Raw genomic sequence first — 7992 nt, forward strand, 5'->3', positions numbered from 1 at the left:
TCCTTACTTTTATATGTTGTATGTGTAGGGACTCCTTTCCTTGTCCTCTGTTGTCCATGTCTTTGATCCTTGCAGGTTCCTTCTGCAGTTTTTCAATTTCTCTTCCACCAATTAATAACTTCTTTTGCCAGCAGAGTTTGTCATTGTTTTGTTCTTGTCTATCTGTGTTTATATTAAACATCACCAATCCCTGTAGAGCTCCGCTGCGGATTTCTGTTCATGGGAGACTGTTACAGTCCTTATTTTTGGTTTTATTCTTACTTTGTTTTATTTGAATCAAATTTTCATCTGCACGGTTTTCATTTATTATCCTGTGGATGCCCAGTTTATCTATAGGGTTTTGGTGGAGGATGGATGTTTCTTGGAGAGCTTAGACTCTCTCAGCCCCATATTCCTTATTTATTTAAGTTTTGACAGTGTGAAAAATTCCAGTGGATTGGAGATGCAAGAATGATTTTTACAAGGGAAGAAGAAGGAAGTTCCTGCTCTGTAGAATCACAGAATCAGAGGAGGGTTTGGAGTGTAAGGGACTTTAAAGCTCATCTCATTCTACATCCTGCTATGGGCAGGGACACCTGCCAGTATCCTAGGTTGTTTCAAGCCCTGTCCAGCCTGGTCTGCTACACTTCCAGGAATGGAGAGAGCTTGGGCTAGACCAAGGTGACGGACCAGACATGCTGTGGTGGGTGAGGAAGGAAGGCGAATAAGGGAAAAAAACTCTGCAGTGATTGAGATTGCTCAGGAGGAGGGAAGTGTGGTGGAACAAGCAAGTCAGGGCAGTACTGTGGACATCTATGGGCTCACTGTGTATGGAATGGATGTTTTGGAACTGAACTGGCGAACTCCCAGGCACCCACCTGCTCACTCACTCCCCTCCTGTGGGATGGGGGAACCTGGAAGGATGGAGTTGTGGGTGGGGATAAAGGCAGTTTAACAGGTCAAGCAAAAGCTGCTTGCAGAAAAAGCAAAATCAGGAATTCAGCTACCATGTCCTGTCAGCAGGCAGAAGATAAGCTATTTCAGGGGTCTCTGTGTGCAGTGTTCACTTGGAAGACAAATACTGTTACCAGAAACATCCCTCCATCCTCGTCTTTTCATAAAGCTTTTATTTGCTGAGCATGGCCTTGTGTGGCATGGAATAACTCTGATCAGTCTGGGAAGACTGTCCTGGCTGTGTCTGTTCCCAGCTTCTTGTCTATCCCCAACTTCCTGTCCATCCCAAGCCTGCTGGGGAGTGCCCAGTGAGAGGAAAAAACCTGGATGTTGTGGGAGTTCTGCTCAAAACATGGGGCTGTGATCAGCAGTCTCCTCAAAATCCCAAGGCCATGGAATTCAAAATCCCACAGCATGACGTGGGGGCTGCTGTGAAGGACATTGACTCAATCCCACTCGAAAGGATGAGGTGGGAATCTGAGGAGATGGAGGCAGCCTTGTATCTTGTGTCTGGTTCTGCAGTCATCTGGTAAATACTCTTCCAACACACTTCGCTCTCTTACTGTCCTCCAACAAATGTCTTTCCTCTATTTTCCAACGATCTCCAAAAAAATTAATGATGCTGAATTCTCTTATCCTCTCATTTTGCTGGAGGGTTCCAGCATTGACATTCTACAATACACCATCTTCTTTCTCCCAGAACCTCTTTTACCCTAACAAAGCAGTCCATTTGCCTGAGTTTTTTGTAGAGATGATAAAATGCTGAAACTTGAGAGAAGAATCCTCACTGCAAAATTTTGTAGAAATGTGACCAGAATTTGGTGGAAGAAGGTGAATGGGCTGTGTCCAGTGTAGTGATGGAAAACACCTGGTGCAGGTCAGAAAACCAAAGTGAAGCCAAGTATGGAGGAGAGAGATCTTCCTTGGAAAAACATCAGTGCAAGGTTGGAAGGACCGCTGAGAGCCAAGAGAAGCCTCTTGATGTACCAGTGGGGGAAGGTTGTGCCAAGAGGGGCAAAGGGGCTTCCAACAGCCAAGGACCTTGAGGCTGTTCGAGTTGCTCTTCATCCACAGCATGGATTGGATTTTTCTGCCCTGTTCATCCTTGAACTCCTAGAATCTATGAAGAGTCTGTGACAAGAACTAGAGTTCTGAGAGCACTGGCTGTCACCTCAGGAGTGAAGGTGACTGGTGGCTATCCCTGAGTGCAGCCCAGGCTGGCAGGAAGGTGTCACACACCAGGATTGCTGTGCTAAGTACATATGAAATCCATGGATTTACAATATGAATTAAAGCTGTTACTTCAGGCAAAAACCCATGAAGAAACAGTGGGAAGACCTTTTAGGAATTTCAGAGTCCAAAGAGCAGAGATGGTGAGTGCTTGGACAGACCAGATAAGGAAGCAAAGATGGTGCTGGGCAAGTTACCAAAATCAGCCAAACCTGGTGCCTTAGAGTCCCTGGCCAGGACTCTCCCTGTGCCCTGTCTCCTGTACTGGAGACCCACTACAGCCCCAGCACTTCCATGTGAGGCACAAACCTTCACAGAGGTCTCCCCCAGACATTTATAGAATCATTGCATCATTTACATTGGAAAAGACCCTCAAGATTGTCAAGTCTGACTGTAAACCTGAGGTAGCCAAGCCCAGCACTGACCCAGACCTGGGCATTGCTGGATGCAGCCCAGGAAGCCACCTGGGGGTGGCTTTTAGGGGGTCTGTACCAGGAACACTCGTCACACAAACCCCACAGACAATAGCAGTGTCACGTTCACAGCCCTGCTCCTCGTGGGGGACTTCAGCCACCCCAGTATCTCTTGGAGGGACAACACAGTGGAACATAATTAATCCAGGAGGTTCAGGAATGTGTTGATGATAAACTTCTCCAACTAAGAGAAGAGCCAGCAAGGAAAGGAGCTGTGCTGGACATTGTGCTCACCAACAAGGAGGACCGGGTAGGGAATGAGAAGCTCAAGGGCAGCTTAGGCTGAGGGAATGGTGGAGTTTGGGATCCTCAGGGCAGCGAAGAGAGCACACAGCCCTGGGATTCAGGAGAGCAGTTTGCCTCTTCAGGGATCTGCTTGGTTGAGTCCCACGGGATAAAGCCCTGGAAGGAAGAGGGGCCCAGAAGAGCTGGTTGATATTTAAGGATCACCTCCAAGCCAGGAGGCCTGTGAGGGTGAATAAGGAGCTCCTGGACACACTCAAAGAGAAAGCCTCCAGAGTGTGGAAGCAAGGACAGGGAGGAGGAATTCCTGGGAGGAATACTAGGGATTGTCCGATCAGCCAGGGATCAGGTTAGGAAACCTGAAGCCCTGATAGAGTTAAATCTGGCCAGGGATATCAAGGGCAACAGAAAAGCTTCCACAGGTACACTGGTGACAAAGGGAAAATGTGGGCCCTCTCCAGAAGGAAATGGGACACTTGGTTATATGGGACATGGAGAAGGCTGAGGTTCTCAGTGATGTTTGTGCCTCAGTCTTCACCATGAAGTGCACCAGTCACCGTTGGAGTTTCAGGGGCAAAGGCAGGGACTGGGAGAATGAAGAACCATCTGCAGTAGGAAAATCCCAGAATCCCAGAATCTTAACATTGGAAAAAGACTCCAAGATCGAGTCCAACCTGTGTCATCAAGTTCAACCTGTGACCGATCCCCACCTTGTCACTCAGAACAGAGCACTAAGTGCCACATTCAGGCATTCCTTGGACACCTTCAGGGATGGTGACTCCATCACCTCCCTGGGCAGCCTGACCACCCTTTCCATGGAAAAATTCCTCCTGACGTCCAACCTGAACCTTCCCTGGTACAGCTTGAGGCTGTTTCTGCTCATCCTGTCCCTGTTCCCTGGGAGCAGAGCGTGACCCCCACCTGGCTGCACCCTCTTGTCAGGGAGTCGTGGAGAGCCAGAAGGTCCCTTCTGAGCACCTTTTCTCCAGGCTGAGCCCCTCGGGCCCCTCATCCATTCCTATTAGGACTTGTGCTCTGTACCCTTCACCAGTTCTGTTGCCCTTCTCTGGAAGCAAGAATCAGATTCAGGAAGAAGATCAGATTTAGGAGTATTTAAGGAACCTGAAGGTGCACATGTCCATGACACCTGATGAGATGCATCCGTGGATCCTGGGAGAACTGGCAGAAGAAATTCATAAGCCACTCTACATAATAGTAGAGAAGTGGTAGCAATTCGGCGAAGTTCCCACTGACTGGAAAATGGGAAATTGGACCTCATTTTTAAAAACAGAAATAAGGACTATGCAAGGCACTACAGGCTAATCAGTCTCACACTGGTGTCTGGTGAGATCATGGAGCAGATCCATCTGAAAACTATGCTAAGGCACATGGAAAATAAGGAGGTAATTGGTGCCAACCAATGTGCCTTCTCTAAAGACAAATTGTGCCTGAAAAATTTGGTGGCCTTGTATGATGAGGTGACAGTGCTGGTGGGTGAGGGCAGAGCTGACATCATCTGACTGGTCTGGTGCAAAGCATTTGACACTGTCCTGCAGGACAGCCTTGTCTCAAAATGGAGAGACATGGATCTAATGGGTGGAACACTCAGTGGTTAAGGAATTGGCTGGATGGTGGTGCTCAAAGCATTGTGGTCTGCAGCTCAATGACCAAATGAAGCCCAGTGACAAGTGGTGTCCCCAGGGGTCAGTATTGGGACCAGTGCTGTCTTTGTCGGTGACATGGAAAGTGGGATTGAGGCACCCTCAGCACGGTCCCGACAGTGAGATGTTTGGTGGAGTCACACACTGGAGGAAAGGGATGCAGCATCCAGAGGGACCTGGATAGGCTGGAGAGGTGGGACTGTGTGAACCTCATGAAGTTCAGCAAGCCCAAGGATGAGGATTGGGGCAACCCCAAACACAACTCCAGGCTGGGGGATGAATGGAGCAGCCCTGGAGAGAAGGACCTGGAGGTGTTGGTGGATGAGAAGCTCAACAGGAGTGACTCCATCAGTGGAAGATGGAGGGCCTACAGATATTTATCTGCACTTCTGTAACCATTTGGCATGGTCCACCCCAACATCCTTCTCTGCATTGGAAAGATGGATTCAACGGGTGGACTGTCTGGTGGATAAGGAATTGGTTGGATGGTCACATCCAGGTAGTCGTGGTTAATGGCTCAGAGTCCCAATGGACATCAGTGACCAGTGGTGTCCCTCAGGGGTCCATATTGGGATCAGTGGTGTCCCTCAGGAGTCTGTACTGGGACCAGCATTATTTAATACCTTCATTAATGACACACAAAGGGATCGAGGGCACCCTCAGCAGGTTTGCAGGTGACACTGAGCTGTAGGGGCAGGGACACCCCGAAGTTCAGCTGGAGGGACCTGGACAAACTCAAAAGTAGCCCATGGGAATCTCAGGAGGTTTCACAAGGCCAAGTTCCAGGTGCTGCACCTAGGTTGGCGTGACCCTGGGATGGATCCAGGCTGGGGATGAGGAGATGGAGCAGCCCTGGGAGAAGGTCTGGAGGGGTGTGGTGTGTGAGAGCTGGACATGCCCCAGTCCAGAACCCTCCCTTAAGCCCTCAGCTGATCCCCCAGCATGGGCAGCAGGATGGGGGGAGATTCTGCCCCTCTGTCCTGCTCAGGTGAGACACTACCTGCAGAGCTGCCTCCAGCCCTGGGGGCCCAACAGAAGAAGGACATGGAGCTGCTGCAGAGAGTCCAGAGGAGGTCACAGAGATGCTCTGAGTGCTGGAGCCTCTCTTCTCTGGAGCCGAGCTGGGGATGTTCATCTGGAAAAGAGAACACTCTGGGGACACCTTAAAGACACTTTCAGTACCTAAAGGGGCTCCAAGAGAGCTGGAAAGGGACTTGGGACAACGGCTTGGAGTGACAGGACAAAGGGGGAATGGCTTCCCACTGCTGGAGGGCAGGGTTAGATGGGATATTGGGAAGAAATTCCTCCCTGTGAGGGTGGTGAGGCCCTGGTACAGGTTGCCCAGAGAAGCTGTGGCTGCCCCATCCCTGGAAGTGTCCAAGGCCAGGTTGGACGGGGCTTGGAGCAACCTGGGATAGTGGAAGATGTTTGTGCCCATGACATAAGGGTGGAATGGGATGAGCTTTAAGGTCCCTTCCAACCCAAACCATCCTGGGATTTTCTGAGTCCAGATCTGAGGACTATCCACAGAATAAATTTTGGGGCAGAGCTGAACCAGGGCCACCCACAGCAGCCTGGGCCAGGGCTGGGTGTTCGAGCCTGGGCTAACACGGAGCTCCTGGGCCATGAGTGTTTGAGGAGGTCCCGGGGAGGCTGGTAAGGACAAATTCAGGTGTGTTAATGAACCCTGTATGTCTGTGCACTGCTGGGCTGGTCAGGCATTGGAAGGGGCTGCCCAGGGAGGTGGTGGAGGCACCATCCCTTGAGGAGTTCAAAGGGTATCTGGATCTCTCTGGGTGATAGGATTTAGAGGTTATGGGGCTACAGTGGCAGTGTGGGGTAGACTTGGATGGATGATCTTGAAGGTCTTTTCAAACCATGATGATTCTATGGGAGATGGGACTCAGCCCAGACCTGGGATCACGACTCTGTTGGTGACTGGTGCTGCAGGGAAGGGGGAAAAGGCAGGAATTCACTGTGGATGTGTATCTCTGGAGCAGCTGGGAGCAGGGAGCTGCTCTTTGGTGCTGCTTATCGCTTGGTAAAGAGTGGGAGAGCAGGAAGAGGGTTTTCCTGGCGTTGAGGAGGTTGTTAAATAGAGAAGAACTGGATGCTTTACATTCAACTTCCATGGATCTGCAGATGAGCAAGAATCTCAGCTAGTGGTGCTGGGCTGGTGGGGGAGCAGTGAGGAGGTTTTGGGAGGGTTTAACTGTAAACCCAGGAATGTGCTGGTTTGGGCAGTAAAATTAGAATCTTTGAGGTGGGAAAACCCCTCTGAGATCATGGAGTCCAACTGTTCCCCAGCACTGCCAAGGCCACCACTAAACCACGTTCCCCAAATGCCACATCCATGTTTTTTTTAAACCCCACAAGGAATGGTGACTCCACCACTGCCCTGGGCAGCTGTGCTAGGGCTGGACAACCCTTTTGGGAAAGAAGTTTTTCCTAATGTCAAACCTAAACCTCAGTCTGCCCTGGCTGGCTCATAACAATGACATTAAACTACAGAGAAGCTCCTGCTCTCTGTGACAGGAATTGCTTCTGGGAGCAGCAGGTCAGATGTCTGTTGTCAGGAATGACCTCTCCATGTTTCACAGGGATCCATGAAGAGAGTAGTGAAGGGGAGGCAAGGGGCCTTCTAGAGCCTTCTTGAGAGCTACATAAATGAATCAATTGGGGTTTTCCCTTCTCCTCCTATTTTCCAGTACCAAGGAAAGACCTCTCTCCCTCCTTCTCCACAGGGATCCTGTTGCTTTTGGGACCATCTCCTGCTTAAACCATTTGCCTAGTGAGCCTTGAGGGAGGCAAAGGATTCTCTCAGCTGAAACACCACATTTTCTACATTGGAGCAGTTAACTAGGAACTGGGATTTATCTATTCCCTGCTTAGGAAGTGTGTGGCCAGGTGTACAGCTCTCCACGGTGGCTGGGATCCCTAAGGATTCATCAGCAGCTAAAATACAACACTTGGGAAACATTCCTAGGCCGTAGAGGCTGTGACTGCATGTTAATCACATCCACCTATTCACTCACCCCATTGCCCTTAGTAGTTTGGCAGCTTTTGGCCCCAAAGGTTGTTTCCACCCCATGGATTATCTGAACTCTGGCTGAACCAGGCTGGAAATGCAGTAACAGGGGACATCCCGTTTAAATCTGGAGAGAAAGAAGCTGCCCAGGGAACTGCTGGTATTTCCAGGAACCCTCCAACTTAGATTCCTCTCTTGGTGCTTTGCCTGCCCCTCCAGGAAAGGAAGATGGCAGCGTAAGGGGTTCTGGTGAGGGAGGAAATGTGCTGGAGCTCATGTACAAGCCTTGAGCAATAACTTGGGAGCTATTCCTGCCAAGCAGGGCTCAGAGGCAGCTGTGGATGTACTTGGTAGGTCTGTGTGCAATCAAATACCCCCTTAATTTGCTGTGCTTTTGTAGAACTCAAGATGTTTGTTTTTAAGG

This window comes from Lichenostomus cassidix, chromosome 26, assembly GCF_008360975.1.
Source record: "Lichenostomus cassidix isolate B80296 chromosome 26, HeHo_3.0, whole genome shotgun sequence".
Lineage (NCBI taxonomy): Eukaryota > Metazoa > Chordata > Aves > Passeriformes > Meliphagidae > Lichenostomus > Lichenostomus cassidix.